The 26,840-nt window shown below is 39.2% G+C and overlaps 1 pseudogene; it reads left to right on the top strand.

The window, feature by feature from the left end:
* Nucleotides 1-2,383: 2,383 nt before the first annotated feature.
* LOC126629698 (ethylene-responsive transcription factor ABR1-like) lies at nucleotides 2,384-4,254 on the top strand (annotated as a pseudogene).
* Nucleotides 4,255-26,840: the final 22,586 nt, after the last annotated feature.

Below are 26,840 nucleotides of genomic sequence, written 5' to 3'. Positions count from 1 at the left end.
AAGCACGAAAATAACATCCACAACCTCGATTTGTGAGAGATGACGAGAGTTGAAGGCTTGTTCATACAATTGTACCGGCGAATGGAAAAATTCAAGGAGGAGAGAGAGAGAGTCAACGCGAGAGTGAGGGTGTGTGTGGTCCAGCTTTGGGCTACCAAACAAAAACAAATAAAACTAAAATCTAATTGGGTCCAAAAAGTTAGGAAAAACATGTCATGGTCCAAATCCTTAGCCTGTTTACACACACACACAACCACTAAATGCTCAAGGGCATAACTGTCACTTCACGCTATCAAGGATAAAATAATATACATTCAGGACGGGCTGTCATAGATAGTGTTAAGAAAATCAATTTCTATTATTATTTAAATATTGATTGACTTATTTTTTATTAATGACATATTATTTGATCTGTGAATTTAATTTACAGTTTTAATCTTTTTAACATTACCATATGATAATATTAGGGAGCAACATCGTCATTGTCACATGCGCCCCAAATTTTAAATTGCCACAAGTGCTAAAGACATGGGTCCACACACAAGAGATAGGGAGAATACTCCTAGTTAACGAATCACATTAACACATAAATTGCTGTCATTGTTAGTGTGTGTGGGGTGGAATTAGTTTCGTAATGATGGACTTTTTTTGGATTACATTTCGGGATTAGAGAGATGGCTGGACAAGTCTCTAGATGAGCTAGATTGAAGAGAACTCGTGTAGTTGTTCTCGATTAGGTTCCAAAAAAAAGTAATGGGAATTAAGTGAAGGAACTTTTTGCCAATTATTGTAAGATCATTAAAGAGTGGTGCAATTCTTTATTTATTTATTTACTTTTTATTTTTTTTATTTTTTTATTTTTTGTAGTGCTTTACGGTAGTTTGATAGTGTTGATTCTAAAAATTATCAAGCTTACATGGTGCATAGGTGGAATAGATAATAAGCTAACTATGTCATTCAATTGAATGCAAGCGTGCCAACTCGTCAACCGAGCTCAGTCAATGAGTAGAATGGATGAGGTGGTGTTGAAGGCGCTGCTAATTTTTGTTATCCAAGCCATCATGGCCGAGGAAGGAACTCGTCTTTGCCTCTAGATTCTAAAGCCTAAAGACAAGGCTGCTAGTTAATGCGAAGTGCAAGATCGTCTACATCGGATTTGGCTGCTTCAATTATATATGTGAAAATACAAGTGCACCGAACTGGTATCAAACTATAGGGACACATATACTCAAAGAGATAAGTGTCTTGACTGTGAAACCGGTTTGGTCGTCAGAATGCTGAACTCTAATGGTACTTGAGAATATCCAATCACACAATTGGTTCGGCTTTCAATGTGCTAAACACCGTCACCCAATATAGGGCTAATGAGATGACCTATTCTAACAAGAACTTAGACTCCTTGTTGATAGGAACTTAGATGAATAGTCAGACAAACTTGAAACAATGTTGTTACTCCAAACTGAAGGTGCTCCTCGATCGCCTAACTCTACGGCTCTAGAGCTGTTAATCCAAACTGAAGATGTCACCGATTGCCAATATAGTGTTATTAATCCAAACTAAAGGTGTGTTGAAGAGGTTTGGGAGGTTAGTGCTTTTTCAAAGGTTTGAGAGGGTTTCACGTAGAGGGAGAATTTGCGAAAGGGCATGCTTTGTGTTGAGTTGAAGATCCTTTGAATGTTGTAGAACCTCTTCTATATGTCAAGACCATATTGTATTCGGCCCGAACTCAATATTTTGGATCCAAACAGATAGTCCCGCGCCTTGCAAAGTTCATTCTCCTTAATCTTATCTCTTGATTCAGTTGGACCTGAGCACTCTGTCACTAAAGAATTGTATTTGTAAAGTTGTGGGATTTCTTTTGGCATATGTCCTATTGCTCTCGCTCTAGGGATTTCCTATATGGTTTTGTCCTCAAGAAGATATGCTTTTGCATATGCAAATTGGAAAACTTGTGTACCTGAATTTGGAGGCATGCAGAACTAGGTTTCCAAATGAAGAAATAAACTAGTACACGCATATGATTCTTTAACATGAATAGTTTAATGAACTTTGAAACTTGGGGCCTTTGACTTTGAAACAGATTTAATTTCACTAGTAGAATAGTAGTTGGTAAGATTAATCCAAAATTCCATGTTGCAACAAACCAAGTGGTAAGAAAAGTCGAATTCTCGATCAAAAAAAGAAAAAAAAGAAAAGTCGAATTCATGTCGACTGACCGGATCACTCTACTCGAAATGCACCAAATCCTCATGCATGTTGGTTGATTGGTTCCCTCTCCTTACGTATATATAATGTTCACACTTGTGTTTTCAATTAGTTCATACTGCTTCTTTTGACTCGATAACATTCATTCCTGTATATGCATCTTATCCATTCTGTACATATGCCTTTGGTTTGCTACCTAGTTAGTTTAACGTTGAATATTATTATTATTATTATTATTATTGTTATATATCGGCTTCCTTCTGCCTGAATATGAACCAATCGAATTAAATTAACCGACCTAATTCCCATGGCGGCGTTTATTTAATTCTATTTAGATGCCGGTTCAAAGCTACAAGTATTAAGTCTCCGTGTCTGGTGGTAGGGCGTGTTCGTTTTCTTGACGAAAGAGAACTTGCATGTAAACAGTGCAGAACTTGGTCTTGTATTTTGTGGGTGGGTGGTTGTGTTTATAGTATTAAAGGTGGCGAATTCTAGAGGCAATAACGACCAACGTGCCGACGGACAGGGAGGACAGCGCGGTCGCGGTGGTGCTGGAAGTGGGATATTAGTGTCGGCGACATCGTCAATGCTGTTGCACTTGGATAGGGAGAGAGAGATGTCGGTGATGGTATCGGCTTTGACGCATGTGGTGGCCGGAGATGATGATGAGGTGGCTGCTGCTGCACCTGCATGTGGGAATTCTGATTCAGGGACTAGTTCATGGGGTAGTGTTGGAACTAAGAGAGGAAGAGAAGAAGAGGAAGGCGGCAGCGGCCGTGGCGGCGCTCCCTTGTTCGAGTCGGTTATAAGGCTCTGTAGAACTTTTGGTGAATTTCCACAGCAGATTCAGCGGACATCCTCTGCTTTTGGAGGTAATTTCATTTTAACATTTAACATTTCACAAGATAGAATGACTTGCGGGTAAAGCAATAAAATATCCTTTTAAGATTCTTCTAATTGATTCCAAGTCGTGCACGCTTCGATCCCTTTCACTTGAACTTATTCAATTAGAACAAAATAAGAACAATTATGATTTGTGTTTATATCTAATATCTTTTTGTTTGTTCTTTTCTACTTATTTTCAAAGACAAAATAAAATTACAGAAAGCAGGCAATTTCTGTAAGCTATTCCAGTCACGCAAAATGCGTAGCGATTGAGATTGAACAATTCAGTTAAAAGATTGACGCATTCTGTTTTATTTTAACCAATATTTTCAGAAGGCTCAAGCGTACGAACAAGGACAACAGCGCCTACACAAACAGCGTTCCCTCCAACTCCAATTAGTGCTTATGTTTACAGTGCACCCGAAATAGCAGAGCCAATGAGGAGAAGATACAGAGGAGTGAGACAAAGGCCGTGGGGCAAATGGGCGGCTGAGATTAGAGACCCCTTCAAGGCCGCAAGGGTGTGGCTAGGCACCTTCGAAACAGCCGAAGCCGCCGCCCAAGCCTACGACCAAGCTGCCCTCCGATTCAGAGGCAACAAGGCCAAACTCAACTTCCCAGAAAACGTCAGACTCCTTTTGTCAACCGCCGTTGCTCCGCCGACCCAGTTGACTCATTCTGCTCCTCAAAATACCCTTTTGTCCGTTGCCACATCCACTGAGTCGATTGTTCACTCTCATGCATTCCATTCATCGGAAGAGGTGGCTTCAACCACAAGAAATCTTGTTAGCTATTCTATTTTGGCTGATATGCAGAGGCAACCCAACCCATGAGCCTTTATGATCAAATAGTTCTGTCATCCTCTGCATCTACATCTGCTGTTGCTACTGCTTCTTCTTCTTCCTCTTCCTCTTCTTCGCCATCACCGCCTCCTTTTTCTTCACTCTCGGTCATCGCTTCCTGTATTGGACCATCCATAAGTGACAACAGTACTAGTGCTTCCGATTTTCTGATGCAGCAATGGTCTGGCTCTATTCAGTATACTACTCCATCCTCAAGCTGATTTCGTTAACATCCTGCTGTTTATTTTCTGTTCTTTTTTTACTTCTTTAACCACATATTTTTCCGTTAATTACGAAATTTTTATTGAGCTCGGATATGAAATTATTTCTTGTTAGATGTATTTACCATTAGTACAATCATATACGAAAAAGTTCTTATAATTGAGAAAGGAAAAAAACAGCATTTGTAATTAGGTTACTTTCCTCTTTCATATCATGGAATCATGAATTATAATACATCCATTGTTGTGGCCTATATTTAAATGACAGGGAAGAGGGCCAGCGGCATACAGAGAAAGGAAAAAAACAGCATTTGTAATTAGGTTACTTTCCTCTTTCATATCATGGAATCATGAATTATAATACATCCATTGTTGTGGCCTATATTTAAATGACAGGGAAGAGGGCCGGCGGCATACAGAGAAAATATAGAGAGATGTGTTTGTAGGGTTGTGTAGAGGAATGTGTGTTATTCCCCCTACGCAGTGCTTTTATTTATAGTAATAAGAGAGAAGAAATCCTTCTCCTCCAAGGAATACAAGTCCATATAGGAAAGAATAACTAGAATCAAATTTAATCTACGATTTACACAATCACACTTAAACTAGAAGTTTACAACACTCCCCCTTGAGTGTGTAAATATTCAAGTAGATTCGGCATCATGTAGAGGTTGAGAAAGTCGACTCGTCAGCACTGATTTTGGGAAAATACTATTCTCAATAAGGTAGGAACTTGCATAAGGAAGTAAGTCTCACAAAAAATCCTATGGCTGTGGTAAAAACCCAAGTAGGGACAAAACCTGTAGTCTAAGTAAAAATGCGTGAGTAATGCAAAGTCAAATGAAACATCTATAAGACATTATCAGGGATATGATCAACCCAAGGTGGATGCCTCGTCAAAACCTAATGGGAAAATTACTTCTAATCGTAGGGAAAAAGAGTACATTAAGATCAAGTAAGTATACTTCAGGATACTCCCCTTGAGTTTGACACAATTCCAAAGAGAACTAGCAATGTTACAACTCAGAAAGTTTACACATACCAATTCCTTGAACAAGCTTTTGAAACATCGCCTTTGGTAGTGATTTTGTGAAGAGGTTGGCCAGATTGTCTTGTGAACGGATTTGCGTAACTTCAATCTTCTGATGCTCTTATTGTTGATGTGAGAAGAAGAACTTCGACGAAATGTGCTTGGTGTTGTCTCCTTTGATGTAACCTTTCTTGAGTTGTTCGATGCATGCTGCGTTGTTTTCATAGATCGTCGTCGGGACATTAACGACGGGGTAAAGATTGCAGGAGCTTCGAATATGGCCCACAACTGCTCTCAACCAAAAGCATTCCCGAGTTGCTTCATGCAAGGTGACAATTTTAGCATGGTTAGACGCAGTGGCAACAAAGGTTTGTTTAGTTGACCTCCAAGAGATTGTGGTGCCTTCAACAGTAAAGACATAACCCATTGAGAGCGCGCCTTGTGCGGATCAAATAAGTATCCTACTTTGGCATAACCAACAAGGCGAGAATCGACTCGAGATAAGGGGGGTGCAGCATCACTCGAGGATCCGTAGGGATAGAACAAGCCCAAATCTGTAGTACCCTTAATGTGGAGCCTAAAATAATCCCAAAAATTCTAGAGGAGACATGTGGACTTTTATTCAAGAAAGACAAGATTGCCTTCAATAAATGGGCAGGCTTTTCAGATGCTTCCACATGCAGCTCACATCCCTGAAGGTCCCAGCAGTTGAATACGATTGCCCACTGCTCACCTGCCCTTAACAAGGAATTAAAGATAAGGATTAATTACCCAAATCCTATCTTTAATACATTCCCATTTGAAGATGACTCAAATCAAGTAAGTAATCCTAATTTAAATAAATTAGGGATAATTGCACCATTATCTCACGATATTATTTCCTATTTAATATCTTGAGAATATTTAGAGAATATTTCTCCATAAACACCATGGCTGGCCCTATCCCTATAAATACCCCATATTCTGCCAAATTTCTAGGGCTTTTGCAACCTTAAAAAAGCCCTAAACACTTTACTCTCTCAGAGAAACTAACTTAGGCATCGGAGATCTGTTGGCCTAACACCCCCTACCTCGTGGGCGCCTGAGGCTTAGGTCTTTGATCAAAGGTGTTGATTGTTTTGCAGGTGCATTTTCGTCAAGACTGAAGACGACACAAATTTGCATTGACAAATTGGTGCTTTCATTGAGAGCTGATTCAAAATACTCTAAGAAGACTCTCACATTTGTTTCTTGAATTTTCTATTACATTGAATTTCTCACACGTCATATCAATTAATTTTTCCGAGAAAAGTTTCTTGATCAATCCCTGGAGAAAGGATACAATGGTAGGAAATTCAGAAACTATGACGAACGAAACCTCGTATGTGCAAAGATTTGGGCTGAAGAGTGGAGACGAGGACATAGCCCCATAATCGAGATCCTTAAGGCTCAACACGACGACAGGAGGAGCCCCATCGCCGCGTAGCCACGCCACTACCACCACCACCGTGACCCAGCAGCTACGACAAGGCCACCAGGCCATGACATCACTTCCACCGGAGTTACTCTCACAACGCCGTACCCAACCAAACCCTACGCAGGAAGCCTAGGTCCATTTCCAAGCCCATAGGCAGGAGGCCCAAAACTTGGCAGCTGCCACAGCAGGAGGTCTAGCCCATTGCGACAGCAGACCTTGCTACACAGTAGGCCCAAACCCGAGCCTAGAATGCGGCAACTGCTACCAGCCAGGTAGCTTAATGGGCCTAAACCCAAGCTACCAACAACCCATGATATGGCAGCCTAACGGTCAGGAGGGCCCACTGCCATGCAGGCCCAAGGTGACCAGGCTGGTCCAACACGCCCCGCGACCCGCTTCAACTACCCGGCCTGCGACCCATTCCATTCCAAGGACACCTCTAGCAATCCAGATTCTAGTGCATTGACACTACTAACGATGCCCTTCGAAGAGACGTGACCAACTTGAGCATGTCACCTTTTACAGGCGAGATCGAGCAGACGGAGCCACCGTGGAAGTTTAGCCCACCACATTTCACCTTGTTCAAAGGAGATGAAGATCGGGATAGGCACCTAATAGACTACCGAAGCGCTATGACCCTCTACGCTAACAATGACACTTTTATGTGCAAGATCTTTGCCATGACACTCCAATGCGAGGTGCAAGACTGGTTCCACACCTTGCTTCCACGTTAAATCTGGAACTTTAACAAACTTTCCTTGGTTTTCACTAAGGAATATTCATCCTACCACTTGATCAAGAAGAAGTCTGACCACCTCTTTGTTGGAAGTATGCCCACAAAGCCACTCATTTGATGTAATAGCTTTTTGGAATACTTAATGTATTAAACTTTTATATGTTTAATGGAGGGCAAAGCTTATTGTTAATCACTATTTATTGTATCATGTGTTTAAGCAATAAGGGAATCCAAGGGATGTATTTGATCTAAGAGACAAGTGATCTAAGTGAGTTAGATTATCGAGACCATTCTCTTATGTTCATTCCTAAAACGTTCCTAGCCATAGGATTGCCAATTGGGCATTGACAATCCGCTAAGGTTAGTATGTGTTATGTTGACTCAAGCGTGAGTATGACTAGTCTTAAGTCATTTGGTGTCGGACACTAAGACAAACACATAGGTGCTCGAAAGAGTAATCGAGTACACTGAACTATGATCAAAAGAGAGTTCGAACATACATGTCATGTATGAACTCTAAAGTTGCAATATGCAAAGTAGTCCTTTGACCTGAGGCATCATAGATGTCTAATGGTTAGGTCCTTGATCTTTGATCATGTCAAACGACATTCCATCGGAGTGTCAACGGCATTGTTGGGGTCAAGCTATCTAGTCATGTAGGCATATGAATGCACAACAAGGGATCTCTAACCTTCCATGGTGGAAGGAGAATACTCTAAGATATGATTCTAAAGTCTTTGGCCAAAGCATATGAATATGACTTAGGAAGTTTGTTCCAAATCATATTCACGAGAATCATATAGAGATGTATCACATTGGATAGTAGACATGAAACAAACTATCACTCAAACAATGTGATTAAGAGTATTGTATTAGAGAAGGACCGTATTGCATTGTAGTTGCAACTGGATAGGTTATCCAACCAATTCTACTTAGCTTGGGTAACCATGACATACTGTTAGGTGTTACTCATGGTTTGTGGAAGCCCTAAATGATTAGCAAACACTAATCATTAAGGGAGAATTGAAATGTGGTTTCAATTTCACAATCGATCGTTAAGAGTAACAATGGCCCACTACCTCGCTAATTGGAACCTAATGGATCGTACACCGAGTAAGGATGTATGTGAGGAAATTAAATGAAATGGATAAGCAATTAAATGGTTTAATTGAAGAATGGTCAAGATTAATTAATTAGTTAATTAATTTTACGAAAGGTTCGTATTGGGCTTTTAAGTTGGTTTTGGGCTTCGGGGCTCAAAAGCGTTTTGGTCCACAAGGCCCATTATGTTTAAGTTGTATGACAACTAAAACAAAATGGGCAATTAGCCCAATAACAAAGGTAAGGCCGGCCATTAGGGTGAGGGTAGCAAACTTGGATTAATTACAAGTTTGCCATTCACTTGAAATGAAGTATAAAATCAACTTTATAGCTTTATTTCTACTTAGGGTTTTCTCAAAGAAATTGGGTGAAACACTTTCTCTCATTTTTTCTCTAAAGAGGCCGGCCACTTAGGGGAGGGATATCTAGCAATCTCTTCTTCCCTAAGTCATCCATATTATCTTCACAAAATACATCCTTGGTGTGGAGACTTAGAGACATCAAACTTTTGGTGTTTTGGAGAACAAATCCTCAAATCCTCATAGAATCAAAGGAGCACTAAAAGGAGGAAAATCACAAGGAATATTCAAGGAGCTTGGAGGTGACTTGAAGGCCCTCCACTTGGGTGAATCCCTTGTGTAAACAAGGATGAGCTTCAAGGGTAAAGAAACTCTAAATCTTTACTTCTCTTTAATGTTGTTAAAGAGTTTATTGGTTCACCATATACTAGGCTTTGAAAGTCATGGGTTTCATGAATTGTTTTTGAATGCATGTCTACTTTAAAGTGTTAATAGCTTGCATATGTATTCAAATGTTCATACTTGTTCTTAGCTAGGACAAATTTTTTCCTTCAAGTGGTATCAGAGCCTAGGCCTAGTTTATGGTGAATCCTTTTGGGTTTTGTGATTTTCATAATATGTGATTTAAATGTTGTAAATGTTACAAGCTTTGTTCTTGCTTTTGAATATATAAATTTTGCTAGAAAATTTAGCATCTCAAATGTTGTAGATGTATTTCATTCAAGCATGAATATTGGAACTAAAATTTGGTGCCATGTATTTTGGGAAATTCGGCCAAATCCTTAGGGTGATTTTTTGGGTTCATGTTTGTCTTGTTAAAATGGTTTTAAGGTGACTTTTGGAACCCCTAAGTACCCTAGGATATTAGCCCTCTTTTGAGTGGTGAAAAAATTGAGTTTTGGTGAATGAAAACATTCATGGAGCTATTATGAGTTTTCATGGTGTTCTTCAAATGTTCTTGAAGTTCTTGCCAAGAACAAAAAGGTTTGAAGTTTTGATTCAAAAGTTTTATGTTTTTCATAAAGTTTTGGTTTATTATTTGATGGGTGATTGTTATTGGTGAGAAGTGATTAAATGACTTTAATGTTTGTCAAAACTCATAAATGTTTTACAAAACTTTTTCTTACAAACCATCAATTTCACCTTTACCTCACCCACCAAAATCAACTTGCATAAAACCCTTTCACACTCCTTTACCACTCCTAAAACCGGCCACCCCCTAGTGGGGTACTTTTGGGGTCTTTTATGCAATTACATAAAGTTTTGATACTTTTATGTATTTGCACTTTGGCCCAAAAGTTTACGTTTTTACGTTAAGGCCCTAAAACGCTAAAGGACGAATTGTTTTGATCCTTTAATGATGTTTTTACATTAATAAAATTTTGGGATCTAGTTGTAATTACATGAAGTTGTGGACTATTGTGTTTTTACAAAGTGACCCCAAAAGTTTTTGTATTTGCATTATGGCCCAATTGTTGTGGTCATAATTTCCTTTTGGCCCAAAAGGATGAGAACAAAATTGTTTTGTCTCTTTAATGAGAATTAGATTTTCATTTCATTTAGTTCCATTTAAATCAATTCTATGGATCCAAAAACCAATTGTTTAAGTTGCTTTCTTAGTTAATGTGATTAATTGAGAAAAGGGTGATTATGAACCAAAGGCCTCGATAATTAAGCTATGTGATTGGCCGCTTTACATTATGAATGTTTGGGTTTGGTAGTGTAGATTTGAATGTAATTTGATTAATTCAATTTGTTGTAAATGGACATAAGTCCATCATTTGTGTTGTAAAAGGGCATAAGCCCTTCTTATTATTTCATGTATTCCTTTTGTTCATATGTATGCAAAATGGAATAGTTGGGTCCAACGCCCAATAGGAAATAACGGTTTAATTGGATTAAACGCGTAACTAAAATCAACAACTATCTACCTTAAACCCAAGGTCCAACACAAGGCTCGTGTTGGATCAAATCGAACGGTTCATAATCATCCTAAAACCTAATATGACTATATAGTCCATATGAGGATGCAATGCATTCGTTAGTAGTTCTATATAGTCTCGCTTGTTTCTTCGAAATAGTGGGAGTATTATAAACTACTAATTCATATTAACTTGGACCAATAGTTGTGATAGGCCCAAGTTCTTTTAATGTGATTAAAATGTTTTGATGTAGCCCAAAACGACTCCCTCAAAACGAATATTAAGTTGATAAGCGAGAGATGTTTTGAATATCTCTTCGTAGGCCTTCCACCATGGTGGGATCCAATCGTTTGTGACTCATGCACCGGCTTCACCCTATAATGGGGAAGTTCAAAGTATGTGCTTACATCCAGGAGGAACCCATAAACATATGATGAGGTGAGTGTAGACAACGAGTATGACCAACATGATATAATTCTGAGGTTGTGCTTGAACCTCTACATAAACTAAGCATGATGGGAATGACTTAACTAAGTGCAATGGTGCCAACATGATATAATTCTGGGGTAATCATTCTCTAGAGGCCAAACAGATGGGTAATTACAAGAGTTGTAAATGAATAATGCGTTATTCTCTCATCATTATTTTTGCTAACCAACATGATATAATTCTGAGGTGGGCTTGGTAATGGTGAGTCTCCCATACCCCGCTAAGAGTTCAATATAACTCTCGAATTCTATTGAGGGATGTGGAATTTGCCAAAAATAGTGGGTGGTACTATTTGATTCGAAGACCCAATCAAATAGTTTTAAACAAACTATCTAATACGATTTCTGTTATGTTATGTAGTGAACGACATGCCTAAAATTATACCCACCATTATACTTGACAAAAGGGGCCTTAAGGGCCAATGTTTCCTTGCTTGGTATCGCCATATTGAGAATGTCTCAAAGGTGAAAGACATATTGTATGTGCTTAAGCAATCCCCTCCTCATGTACCTCCTACGAAACTAGCTTCAAAGGAGGAGTGTCAAAATTATGTTAGACACTATGAGGATGACTTACAAGCCAAATGCTTAATCCTCACTTCACTTAATGAGGAGCTTATGAAGCTACATAAGCACATGAACACTTCTTGTGCCATGGTTGAAAGTTTGCATAAGATGCATGACATTGAGACTAGTAATGTACGATTCTCAAATGTTTGTAGTCTAATGAATGCCAAGATGGCAAAGGGGGCATCGGTCCATAAACATGGACAAAAGATGGAAAAGATATTTAAAGATCTTAAAAGTTTAGGAACTTCCATCGATGGGAAAATGGCCCAAGACTTTTTCCTTGCATCTCTCTCGGATGATTTCACGAAGTTTATTGTAAACTATAAAGTGAATAGATTCGATCATTCTTTGAAAGAGATGATTGACATGTGCTGTAAATTTGAAAAAGGTTTCAAAAGGGACAGTGGGAGTGAGAATGCAAACACAAGGAAAAGGTTGCATAAGAAGAAGGCAAAGAAATCCAAAGGAACATGCTTTCATTGTGGAAAGGATGAACGTTGGAAGAAGAAATACAGGGTGCACATTGTGAGCCTTATGACACGAACTTTTGAAGAGACTATTTCTGTCATAGAGAGTGCTTTTACAGTGAGCTCCAATTCCTGGATATTTGATTTAGGCGCTAGTCAACATATTTGCAATACGTTGCAGGGACTAGCAGGGAGCAGGTCACTGCGCAATGGGGAGATGGTTGTGCGAGTTGGGAACGGCACTAAAATCTCTGCAAAAGCAATAGGCACCTACATGCTTAACCTACCCTCTGGGGAAGTCCTGGAACTTAAAAATTGTTTATATTTTCCTTCATGTATAAAGAATTTGATTTCTATCTCTAAGCTTTTACGAGATGGGCACTCAGTATTGTTTGACAAAATGAGTTGCACTTTATACTTGAATGGTCGTATTATCTCTCATGGTAATATGATAGAGGGGCTTTTTCACCTAGAGACGAATAGTGGGATACACTGTATTGAAAGCGAGAATACCTCAAAACCCAAAAGGGCTAGAGAAGAAGTTAACCAAGAAAAGATGTGGCATCTTAAACTTGGACATGTGAACCTTGATAAGATTCGCAAGATGTCGAAAGACGGATATATCCGCCCATTAGGTAATGACCAGATGGGTACTTGTGAATGTTGCTTGAAAGGGAAGATGACCAAATCTCCATTTACTGGAAAAGGAGAGCGTGCCACTGAAATTCTAGGGTTAATCCACATTGACGTATGTGGACCTATGTCTACTATGTCGAGAGGAGGCTTCTCCTACTATATCACATTCACCGACGATCACTCTCGGTTTGGCTATGTGTATCTTATGAAGTACAAGTCAGAATCCTTTGAAAGGTTCAAAGAATTCAAGAATGAAGTTGTGAAGCAAACTGGGAAACAGATAAAGACCCTAAGATCGGATCGAGGGGGTGAATATCTGAGTAACGAGTTCCTAGATTATCTCAAAGAGTGTTGAATTGTATCACAATGGACTCCACCAGGAACTCCTCAACATAACGGAGTTTCTGAGAGGAGAAACCGAACCTTGATGAACATGGTTCGTTCTATGATGAGTTCCGCTGATCTACCAATATCATTATGGGGATATGCACTACACATAACAGCTTATTTGCTAAATGCAGTGCCCTCTAAATCTGTTCCACAAACACCATATGAGATATGGTATGGGAAGAAGCCAAGTCTTAAACATCTTAAGATTTGGGGTTGTCCAACATATGTTAAGAAACAAGATGCTGGAAAGCTTGAAGCGAGATCGGTTAAATGCTATTTTGTGGGGTATCCTAAACAGACTTATGGATACGAATTCTATCACCCTGACGACCAGAAAGTCTTTGTCACCAGAACTGCTATATTCATGGAGGATGAATTCGTTCTTAAAGGAACTAGCAAGATAGAATTGAAAGAAATTAATGAGATTAATGATGAACCACAAACCAGCACTCAACAATTTGACAACCCTGTTCCTGAACCCCTAGCTCCACGTAGATCTGAACGGGTTAGTAAGCCACCTAAGAGGTATGGCTTAGACAATGACTTTGCCGAATTGCACCTTCTAGGTGACAATGACACAAAGGAGGACCCTAGGGACTACACTGAAGCAATGTTCGACATTGATTCAAAGAGATGGCAAGAGGCCATGAAATCCGAGATGGATTCCATGTATCAAAATCAGGTCTGGACTCTTGTAGACCCTCCAGAAGGTATTGTACCTGTTGGAAACAAATGGGTCTTCAAGAGGAAGATAGGCGTTGATGGGAACATGGAGACTTATAAGGCTAGACTCGTAGCCAAGGGTTACAGGCAACGAGAAGGGATTGATTATGAAGAAACCTTCTCTCCTGTAGCCATGATTAAGTCCATTCGGATTTTGCTTGCTATAGCTGTGTACCATGATTATGAAATCTGGCAAATGGACGTGAAGACGGCCTTTCTGAACGGCTACCTAGAGGAAGAGCTCTATATGACTCAACCCGAAGGTTTCGTGTCCAAGTCTGAAAAGACTAAGGTATGCAAGCTTCAAAGGTCCATTTATGGACTTAAGCATGCCTCCAGGAGCTGGAACATTCATTTCGACACTGAAATCAAAACGTTTGGTTTTACTCAAAACGAAGACGACAATTGTGTTTATCAAAAGGTCGTTGGGGAAGCAGTAGTATTCCTAGTGTTATATGTAGATAACATATTACTGTTCGGGAATGACACTGCAATACTTTCTTCTGTAAAAGTGTGGTTGTCCAAAACCTTCCACATGAAAGATTTAGGAGATGCATCTTATGTACTTGGGATAAAGCTCTATCGTGATAGATCCAGAAGATTAATTGGATTATCCCAATCTATGTACATTGATAAGGTGCTAAGTAGGTTCCAGATGGAACAATCTAAGAAAGGTTTTCTCCCTGTTAGACATGGAATTCACCTTTCTAAGTCCATGGAACCTAAGACTCCTGAAGAGATACGGCAAATGAATGCTATTCCTTATGCTTCTGCCATAGGGTGTCTCATGTATGCCATGATATGCACAAGGCCTGATATCGCATATGCTGTGAGCATTACTAGTCGATATCAATCTAACCCAGGACCAGAACACTGGGCAGCTATCAAGACGGTCCTTAAGTACTTAAGAAGAACTAAGGACATGTTCTTCGTATATGGAGAAGTGGCAGAGTTGCGAGTGGAAGCCTATACAGACGCAGATTTCCAATCTGACGTCGATGATAGAAGTTCCAACTCCGGATATGTATTCACTCTGAATGGTGGGGTTGTCAGTTGGAAGAGCAAGAAACAAAGTGTAATTGCTGATTCCACAACAGAGGCTGAATATGTTGCTGCAGTTGAAGCCGGCAAAGAAGCGTTCTGGATGAAGAAGTTCATCACTGAACTTGGAGTGGTTCCAACCATTACATCACCAGTAACTTTGTACTGTGATAATAGTGGGGCGATAGCTAAAGCCAAGGAACCCAGAGCACATCAAAAGAACAAGCATTTTGACAGGCGCTAATATCATTAGAAGATATGTTGCCGAAGGGAAAATCAACATCCTCAAAGTTGCTTCAGCCGATAACGTAGCAGATCCACTGACAAAGCCAATGTCTCAAATCCAGCTTAACCATCATATGGAAAAGATGGGTATTAGATACATGGGAGGATGGCTTTGAGTGCAAGTGGGAGATTGTTGGAAGTATGCCCACAAAGCCACTCATTTGATGTAATAGCTTTTTGGAATACTTAATGTATTAAACTTTTATATGTTTAATGGAGGGCAAAGCTTATTGTTAATCACTATTTATTGTATCATGTGTTTAAGCAATAAGGGAATCCAAGGGATGTATTTGATCTAAGAGACAAGTGATCTAAGTGAGTTAGATTATCGAGACCATTCTCTTATGTTCATTCCTAAAACGTTCCTAGCCATAGGATTGCCAATTGGACATTGACAATCCGCTAAGGTTAGTATGTGTTATGTTGACTCAAGCGTGAGTATGACTAGTCTTAAGTCATTTGGTGTCGGACACTAAGACAAACACATAGGTGCTCGAAAGAGTAATCGAGTACACTGAACTACGATCAAAAGAGAGTTCGAACATACATGTCATGTATGAACTCTAAAGTTGCAATATGCAAAGTAGTCATTTGACCTGAGGCATCATAGATGTCTAATGGTTAGGTCCTTGATCTTTGATCATGTCAAACGGCATTCCATCGGAGTGTCCACGGCATTGTTGGGGTCAAGCTATCTAGTCATGTAGGCATATGAATGCACAACAAGGGATCTCTAACCTTCCATGGTGGAAGGAGAATACTCTAAGATATGATTCTAAAGTCTTTGGCCAAAGCATATGAATATGACTTAGGAAGTTTGTTCCAAATCATATTCACGAGAATCATATAGAGATGTATCACATTGGATAGTAGACATGAAACAAACTATCACTCAAACAATGTGATTAAGAGTATTGTATTAGAGAAGGACCGTATTGCATTGTAGTTGCAACTGGATAGGTTCTCCAACCAATTCTACTTAGCTTGGGTAACCATGACATACTGCTAGGTGTCACTCATGGTTTGTGGAAGCCCTAAATGATTAGCAAACAATAATCATTAAGGGAGAATTGAAATGTGGTTTCAATTTCACAATCGATCGTTAAGAGTAACAATGGCCCACTACCTCGCTAATTGGAACCTAATGGATCGTACACCGAGTAAGGATGTATGTGAGGAAATTAAATGAAATGGATAAGCAATTAAATGGTTTAATTGAAGAATGGTTAAGATTAATTAATTAGTTAATTAATTTTACGAAAGGTTCGTATTGGGCTTTTAAGTTGGTTTTGGGCTTCGGGGCTCAAAAGCGTTTTGGTCCACAAGGCCCATTATGTTTAAGTTGTATGACAACTAAAACAAAATGGGCAATTAGCCCAATAACAAAGGTAAGGCCAGCCATAAGGGTGAGGGTAGCAAACTTGGATTAATTACAAGTTTGCCATTCACTTGAAATGAAGTATAAAATCAACTTTATAGCTTTATTTCTACTTAGGGTTTTCTCAAAGAAATTGGGTGAAACACTTTCTCTCATTTTTTCTCTAAAGAGGCCGGCCACTTAGGGGAGGGATATCTAGCAATCTTTTCTTCCCTAAGTCATCCATATTATCTTCACAAAATACATCCTTGGTGTGGAGACTTAGAGACATCAAACTTTTGGTGTTTTGGAGAACAAATCCTCAAATCCTCAAAGAATCAAAGGAGCACTAAAAGGAGGAAAATCACAAGGAATATTCAAGGAGCTTGGAGGTGACTTGAAGGCCCTCCACTTGGGTGAATCCCTTGTGTAAACAAGGATGAGCTTCAAGGGTAAAGAAACTCTAAATCTTTACTTCTCTTTAATGTTGTTAAAGAGTTTATTGGTTCACCATATACTAGGCTTTGAAAGTCATGGGTTTCATGAATTGTTTTTGAATGCATGTCTACTTTAAAGTGTTAATAGCTTGCATATGTATTCAAATGTTCATACTTGTTCTTAGCTAGGACAAATTTTTTCCTTCACTCTTTCACATGAAGAAGGACCTGAAGGAGTGACTCCACACATATGTCAAGAGGTTCAAGGTGGAGAAGGCAAATATCGTCGGATGCAATGACAGCATCACATGCTCAGCTTTTCGGAAGGGTCTCCCAACAAATCACCCAATTTTCGAAGAATTGATTATGAGCAAGAACTTGACCCTGGAAAACTCTTATGCTTTGGCAAAAAAGCACTCCTTCTGGGATGAGGAAAAACGCTCGCAGGAGTCGTTTGAGCATTCGCTTAAAGATATAGAACCAACTCAGAAGAAGGCGAGTGATAAACTACTTAATAACAAAAGCAAGCCAGGAGACAGAAGAAGGGACCGATCCCCGGCAAAGGGAAACACAACACCCAAGACGTATAATAAGTTCTCAGTCCCAATCAACCAGATCCTTCGCGACCTCAAGGATAAACTATGGTTCAAGCTGCCGCCACCCATGAAGGGGGACACCTCCAAGAAGGACCAGACAATGATAGAAGCATATTTATGCAACTTAGTTAGCTTGTTCTTGTGCATTTATGTTGTTATTTCTTAGTTGATTTAGTATTTCAAGCCATTTTCGTGTGGTTGTAGGTACAAAGGGTTAAAGAGGCAAAGAAGTGCATTTTGGTGCCTTTTGGAGCAGTTTTGGCATGGAATGGATATCACATGCATGGAGCAAAGTGTGTGGATGAAATTAAAGATCTAAAGAAGCTAGGAATGTGCCAAGGAAGGGAAGAAAATAAATTGAGGACCAAGGAAGACAAGGAAACCATTAGGAATGGGGAAAGACTAGTCAAACTTGCCTTATCTTGTCGTTACCTTTCCTAATCCTAAATTACGAAAGATTTAGTCACACGAAGGGTTCCTAAATACTTTGGGACATTTCATTACATATTCTACAAGTCCTAAACCTGCCCTAAAAGTCCAAGCCATACCATCATTCACCAATTCTCTTCCTTGCCGTGCAATGGAGCATTTCCTTTCCTATTTTCTGCCAAAAATCACTCCATGCCATGCATAATTACCCTTATCCCCTTCATGTACCATATTTCTTGCACTCATTTCATGCACCATTACACTTATTATCCACCCATGCCATGCACCACCCTTGTCTCCTTCATCATTTATGATTTCATGCATCAAAACATTGAATCATTGCACTTAAGTGCTGCACATTTCTTGTCCCCTTCATCCATCAGATTTCATACAACCTTTACCTCCACTACATACACTCATTGATGCACCATCCACCACATTTGGAATCCCATGCCGTGCATCATGAGTCTTGCTCCACCTTTGACTCATTTCTGCACAATTCCACCTCCCTTTTCTTTCTCTACCATGTGCATAATCATTCATGTTCCCTAGCTGCAACACCACTCCATTTTACCCCCATGCTTTGCATCATCACTTCACTTTCACCTTTGAATCATTTCAAACACCACTCAATGCACTCATTGCTGCAACACCACTCCATTTTACCCCCCATGCTTTGCATCATTACTTCATTTTCACCCTTGAATCATTGCACACACCACCAATTCCCATCCCTTGCCATGCATTTCCTCTATAAAAGGAAGTGTGTGTGGCAGCCATAGAGCTTAGTTTTTGCTTGATAATTCATCCCCATTTCGATACAACCTTCATCCAAACACTTCCATTCATCTTCACATCCATTCCTCCATACAACCAAAACCTTCAAACACTCACCAACACCTTGTGTCGTAGCAAAGGAAGGGAAGGAAAGTGCTTGGACGTGCTTGTTGTCTAACTTGGATCGTTGGAGCGTTTAGGTGTTTTCTTTCTTTTGTTTTCAATGTCTAAATTTGTTTATCTTTGCTTTGTAAGTATAAAGAACTAAACCCCCCTTAGCTAGGGGGAATTCGAAACCATGTTCATGTTTGCAATATAATTTGATTACCTTCAGTTGTGATTTCATAAGTTGTGAATTCAATTTGTTTAACTGCTTGATTGATAACTTATTCGTGTATGTTTATTAAGAGTGCACACTTAGTTTGCATGCATGAATATGATGCTAGAGTATAAGGGAGTTTCACCTAATAGTTACAAACTTATATTCACAAGTAGTGGAGGTCACTTATAAACGATCGTGCTAAATGAATTCTTGGCAAGAGTTTCATGCTCATCATAGTAACGAATGCCTCGTCAATACTTATAGTTTTCATAATGCTTAATGATCTTGAATTGTATCTTTATTATGCTGTTCACGTAAAGGACTTTTGAAGAATGCTTGAATTGTTGTATGCGTTTTCCCATCCAATTCAATAACTTAAGGAGAACTTGAAGGTTAATTTAAGTGGACTTAATTAACCTGGGGTGTTGAGTTTCATGATTTATCGAAAGAACAACTGAAAATTGGTTTATGTGCAAGTGTGTCATGTGTAGAGAAGAACCCTCTAGCTAGCCCATCATCCATAGTTTACCCAAATTCGTCCAAAATCTGTTTTAGTTTACAATATGTTTGTTTTGTTTTCAAATTCGTCAAAATCAAATCCCTTTTTACTTTAAAGTGTTTCATTAGTCAAAATCTGTTTTGATTTGTGTTTTTAAGTGTTTTGAGTCAAGTTAGAACCTAATTTCATCCAAAACCATCCCTAAAGTGTGTTTAGAGTCCAAATCTGCCCAGTTTGTGTTTTTAGGCAGATTTGAGCGTTTTAAGCTGTTTTGAGTCTTTTGAGTTTGTTTTGAGTTCTTTGAGTCTAGTTTAGTGTTTTTAACTTTGTTTTTATGTTTTAACTGAATTTAGAGGTTATTAGCAAGCCCTCATAATCCCCGGTCTAGAACGGTCCTTACTTACATTCTTTACTACAATTGATACAAGAGGGTTTAATTTGTGTGTTAAGTAATTTCCGCATCAAATTTTTTGCGCCGTTGCCGGGGATTAGCAACATTGCTAATCCCTTGTTATTTATTTATTTTTTTGTTTATTTTCGTGTGTTTTTATGTTAGTTTCTGACCTTGTTTGTTCTCTTGTTTTAGGTACTAGTTTATGACTCTGAGTTCTCATCCGGTTCGTGAGCATATCTTGGACTTTGACTACGATTTTGAGAGGACTTTGAGAAGGAATAGGAATCAGCATGATCGTAACCCACCTATTCCTGAACCTGAGTTTGAAGAACATCCATTTGAAGAAGAAGTGGAAGATCCCAACATGGCAGCGGACAATCGAACAATCAAGGAGCTTTCCGCTTCGGGATTGGACAATGCCGCTCCCTATGCATCCAATACCCCATGGCTGCCCTAGGGAAGACGGACGAGTTCAAATTGAAATCAAGTTTGTTGCATCACATTCCTAAGTTCCACGGGATGTCCATGGAAGATCTTAATAAACACTTGAAGGAGTTCGAGGTTGTTTGTTCGAGCATGACCCCTGTGAATGTTGATGGGAGCATTCTGAAAATGAAGGCTTTTCCCTTTTCTCTCTTAGAAAAGGCTAAAGATTGGTTGTATGAACTAGCCCCCGGAACTGTCACATTATAGGAGAGTATGAAACGGGCATTTTTGGAGAAGTTTTTCCCAACTTCTCGAGTCATTCTACTACGCAAAAGGATTAGTGGCATTCAGCAAAACCAAGGTGAATCCTTTCCCACTTACTATGAGCGTTTTAAAACCCTTGTTGCTTCATATCCACAGCACCAGATGAAGGAGGAGCTTCTCCTTCAATATTTCTACGAAGGGCTTTTACCAATTAAACGCCAAATGCTAGACGCCTCAGCGGGAGGAGCTTTGGTGGACAAAACACCCATGGCTGCCAAGACCTTAATTGCTAATCGAGCATTGAATGCTCAACAATATGAAGGCGTTGGTCAAAGGGACACCCTATGGCAGCAAGTGAATCAGGTAAGTTCCACATCCGACATTCAATCACAATTAGCTAATCTTACTTCCATTGTATCTTAGATAGTGGAAGGAAAGAGGATGAAAGAACCAAGTGTATGTGGTGTCTGTTCTATCCAAGGACATGCCTCTAAAAAGTGCCTTCAATTGATTGAAAATGGTGGATGAGAAAACGCTAATGCAATTGAATTTCAAGGCCACAACCAGCCAATGAACGATCCATATTCTAATACGTACAATCCAGGTTGGAGAAACCATCCAAATTTCAAGTGGATGGAGCCCCAACAACCCCAACAACGAGGTTTTAGGCAGCAACCTCCGGGCTTCTATACCAAGCAATACGCACCAACATAAGCCCCACAACAACCTGCCCAAAACACCTCAGGTATATCTTTAGATAATGACACACTTCTTAAGTTACTCACCAATTTGTCTCAGGGGCAAGAAAATCAAGCCAAAGCAATGCAAAACCAAGACAAAAGGGTGGACCAAATGGAGAAGCAAATTGGGCAGATTGCGGAGTTTGTAGGACAATTCAGAGAGCAAGGTAAGTTGCCTAGTTCAACCGTTGTCAACCCAAATGGAGGATTCAAATCTGCAAAAGCCATGAGTTTGCGAAGTGGAAAACAAGTTGGATCTGATCCCCAACCATCCAATTCACGTTCTAATGAGGTTGAAGAGTTGATAATTGAAGAGGAGAAGCAAAGCACCCCTACGGCAAGGGTGGAAACACCTTTGCCGCCGGCCCCAAAAGCTCCTAAACCATCCAATTAAGCCAACAAAGGTAAGGAAGTTCCAATTTTGATTAATTCAAACGTTGTTCCTCCAAATGTACCCTTTCCTCGTAGGTTTATGCAATCAAAGAAGGAGGAGGCTGAAAATGATATTTTGGAAACGTTTAGAAAAGTTCAAGTCAATATACCATTTTTGGATGCAATTAAGCAAGTTCCAAGGTATGCCAAGTTTTTAAAAGAACTTTGCACAACTAGGAAGAGAATTTCGAGCAAGGAGGGTGTCAAGGTAAGTGAAAATGTCTCAGCTGTTTTACAACATAAACTGCCCACTAAATGCAAGGATCCGGGTAGTTTTACCATTCCTTGTGTAATTGGTAATACTCGTTTTGAATCGGCCATGTTAGACTTAGGTGCATCTATAAATGTCATGCCTTATTCAATCTATGCATCTATGCACTTAGGCGAATTGAAAAATGATGGCGTGATTATACAATTGGCCGATCGATCTAATGCCTATCCAAAGGGAGTTTTGGAAGATGTTTTAGTGCAGGTTAATCACTTAATCTTTCCGGCGGATTTCTACGTGCTTGAAATGGACGAGTCGGACCATTCCCCTACATTGCCCATCCTCCTTGGACGGCCATTCATGAAAACTGCCCGTACTAAGATTGATGTGTTTAATGGAACTTTGACGATGGAATTTGATGGGGAAGTTATCAATTTAAATCTTTATGATTCTATCAAGTATCCTAGTGAGGATCACTCATGTTTTTCTATTGATGTATTTGCTTCTTTGGCGCAAGACCATTTTGAACAATTGAATGACAATGCACGAGGAATAGACATTCAAAACAATAAAGCAGTAACCATGCATCCCCACGGCATGAATGATTTTTCCGTTGCCGTGCCCCCTAATGAAGACGTGATTGAGATGGTGGCTGCCCTTGATAGGAGCATATTTATGCGACTTAGTTAACATGTTTTCTTGCATTTACTTAGTTAGTTATTGCTTATAAGAGTGTTTTAAGCTATTTTCGTGTGTTTATAGGTCCTAATAGCAAAGTTGGAAAGAAAGTGCATTTTGGTGCAATTTGGAGCAATTTTGGGCCAAAATGGATTGCATGCATATGGAGCAAGTGGGATGGACGTTTTTGGTGTTTTAAAAAGGGTTTCAACACATGCAAAAATCTGAATAATGAAGTTGAAGTATGGAAGTGTGCAGATACATACACTTAAGGAACAATTTGAAAGGAAAAGAAGTGAAAGATGCCATTTGTTGGATTGCTTTACAAGTTGTATTCACATTTTCAGCAACTACAAACATAATTGCAAGCTAAAATGATGCATAGCATGTGTGTAGAGGTGTAAAGTGGCCAAAAGTTGATGTTTGCAAGATGAAATGATGCAAAACATGTGTGTGAAAGTTGTCTAACAGCTAGTACATGTGGAAAAGGGATGGAATACAAGGCAAATGCATCAGAAATTGAAGAATGAAGGCACATGGATAGCTACAAAGGAGTTGAATTAGCAAGAGAGGAATGATTGCCTTTTGTTAAAGGCAAGACACAATGATAAAAGAGCATGTAAACTAGCTGTTTTTGCATCATTTTGGTCTTTGTTTGTATTGTTTATTGAAGCCACTTGAGTGATTCTTTGCTTTGGAGCTTCTATAAATAGGGAGTGAAGGGAAGAACACTAGAGACATGAAAAATACCCCCTTTCATCTCAGAAATTCGTCCAGCCACATTCCACATCATTCTACACTCCCAAATCACCATACATCCATAATTCCTTACCTTTGCCGCACCCTCCACCTATCCTAAACACTACCATACCATCTCACATCCATTCCTCCATAAAAATATCACCCAAAACCTGTCCCCAAGTCTTGTGCCGCAGCAAAGAGGAAGGAGGACAGTCCATAGGCGTGCTTGTTGTTCAAAGTGGATCATTGGAGCGTCTAGGTGTTTTCTTTCTTTTGTTTTCAATGTCTAAATTTGTTTATCTTTGCTTTGTGAGTATGAGAAACTAAACCCCCTTTAGCTAGGGGGAATTCGAAACCATGTTTATGCTTGCAATATGATTTGATTACTTCTAATTGCGTTTCATAAGCTATGAATTCAATTTACTTATCCGTTCGTATAAAAACTGATTTGTGTATGTTGGTTGAGAGTGCACGCTTAATTTTCATGCATGAATTTGATGCTAGAATATAAGGGAGTTTCACCTAATTGTTATGAACTTATATTCGCAAGTAGTGAAGGTTGCTAGTCACAATCGTGTTAAGTAAATTCTTCGCATAAGTTTCATGCAATTCATAGTAACGAGTGCCTCGTCAATGCTTATGTTTTTCATAGAACTTAATGATTCTTGCTTGTATCTCTATTATGCAATTCATGTAGGGAACTTGTAGGGAATGTTTTGGGTTGTCGTATGCAATCATCCAACCCAATAACTTGTGGAAAAATTGAGGGTTAATTAGTGCAATTCACGGTTAATTTGGGGCGTTGAGTATTCATAGTTTATCGAAAAGCAACTGGAAATCGTTTTGTATGCAAGTGTGACATGTGTGGAGAAGAACCTCCTAGCTAGCCTTCCATCTATAAGTTTCATTCAAATTCATTTACAATCTGTTTTGTTTTACAAAGTTTGTTTTGTTTTCAAATTCGTCAAGAACCAATCTCCCATTTATTTCAAAGTGTTAGATTAGTTAGTAATCACTTTAGATTATGTTTTTAAGTGTTTTAGTTCATTAGAAAACCAAAATTAGTCCAAGTTTGTGTTAGAGTCCCAAAACTGCCCAGAAAGTGTTTTTAAGGCAGTTTTGAGTCTTTGGTTGCTGTTTTGAATCTTTTTGTTTATCTTAGTATTTTAAAGTATAGTATTGCATTCTTTGAGTCTAGTTTAGTGTTTTAAACTTTGTTTTTATGTTTTCAAGTCAGTTTCCAAGTGATTTAGCAATCCCTCCTAATCCCCGGCCTAGAACGATCCCTACTTACATACTTTACTACATTTGATAAAAAGAGGGTTTAATTTGTGTGTTAAGTTAATTTTCGCATCAGCCCTCGAATCATTGCCACTACAATCTAGTAAGTTTTTGGACCGAATTTACATTTCAGTTTCGGCTAATAAATTACTTCCCTTAGTTGTGCAGCCACCTACACTTGAACTTAAGCCATTGCCAAGCCATTTAAAGTACGTTTTCTTGGGCGATGATGAGACATTGCCCGTCATCATCTCAAGCACACTCATTGTACAAGAGGAGGACAAGTTGGTAAGGGTGCTAAGGGAGTACAAAACAGCAATTGGGTGAACATTGGCCAACATAAAATGAATCAGTCCCACCACTTGCATGCATCGCATACTTTTGGAGGAGGGGTCTAAAACATCTCGAGAGGCTCAACGCCGACTCAACCCTCCAATGATGGAAGTTGTGAAGAAGGAAATAATCAAGCTTTTAGATTGTGGAGTGATCTATCCTATTTTCGATAGTCGTTGGGTTTCGCCTGTTCAATTTGTTCCAAAGAAATCTGGAGTAACTGTGGTGACAAATGCCGAAAATGAGCTTGTGCCTACTTGAATCCAAATAGGTTGGAGGGTGTGCATTGATTATAGGAAGCTCAACGCCACCACTAGGAAGGACCACTTCCCTTTGCCATTCATTGATTAAATGCTTGAGAGGTTAGCAGGTTATGCTTTCTATTGTTTTCTTGATGGGTATTCTGGTTATAATCAAATTGTCATAACACTCGAGGATCAAGAAAAAACCACTTTCACATGCCCCTTTGGAACATTTGCTTATCGTCGCATGCCATTTGGTTTATGTAATGCACTTGCCACATTTCAAAGATGCATGATGAGCATATTTTCTGATTATGTTGAGAAAATTAATGAAGTTTTTATGGATAATTTTAGCGTTTTTGGTGATTCATTTGATGTTTGTTTGCATAATCTCAGTTTGATCTTAAAACGATGTGTTGAAACTAACCTTGTTCTCAATTGGGAAAAATGTCATTTCATGGTTAAACAAGGCATAGTTTTAGGACATATCATCTCTGAAAAAGGAATGGAGGTTGATAAATCAAAGATCGATCTTGTACGTCACTTACCCTCTCCTACTTCGGTTAGAGAGGTTCGTTCTTTTCTTGGGCATGCAGGTTTCTATTGAAGATTTATCAAAGATTTCTCAAAGATTTCCCAACCTCTTTGCCGTCTCCTTCAAAAAGATGTGGCGTTTGACTTTAATAAGGAGTGCATGACATCCTTTAAACAACTCAAGGAGTTGCTGACCACGGCTCCCATTATTGTTCCACCGGATTGGAGCCTTCATTTTGAGCTCATGTGTGACGTATCCGATTATGCTTTAGGGGCTGTTTTAGGACAAAGGAAGGATAAGAGGCCGCATGTCATCTACTATGCTTAACGGACGTTGAATGATGCCCAATTAAATTATTCCACAACGGAAAAAGAACTTCTTGCCGTTGTCTTTGCTTTAGATAAATTTCGATCATATTTAATTGGTACTAAAGTAATTGTTTTCACTAATCATGCAGCTTTAAAATATTTGCTCAGCAAGAAGGAGGCCAAGCCAAGGCTAATTCGATGGATATTGCTTCTTCAAGAGTTCGACATCGAGATTTGAGACAAAAAGGGAAGTGAAAACGTGGTAGCTGACCACTTAAGCCGTATGATGCATAATGAGGAGTCCCTACCCATTGCTGAAACATTTCCTAATGAACAATTGATGTCCATTAAGGTAAGTGAACCTTGGTATGCTGATTTGGTCAACTTTTTGGTGTCTAAACGAATTCCAAGCACTCTCACTAGACACCAACATGATAAGCTTAGAAATGATGCATGGTTTTATGTATGGGATGATCCATATTTGTGGAAATATTGCCCAGATCAGATTATTCGTCGATGTGTGCATGATTCTGAGTTTCATTCCATT

Source organism: Malus sylvestris, chromosome 1 (assembly GCF_916048215.2).
Source record: "Malus sylvestris chromosome 1, drMalSylv7.2, whole genome shotgun sequence".
Lineage (NCBI taxonomy): Eukaryota > Viridiplantae > Streptophyta > Magnoliopsida > Rosales > Rosaceae > Malus > Malus sylvestris.
This window is presented reverse-complemented; position numbering and strand designations above follow the sequence as displayed.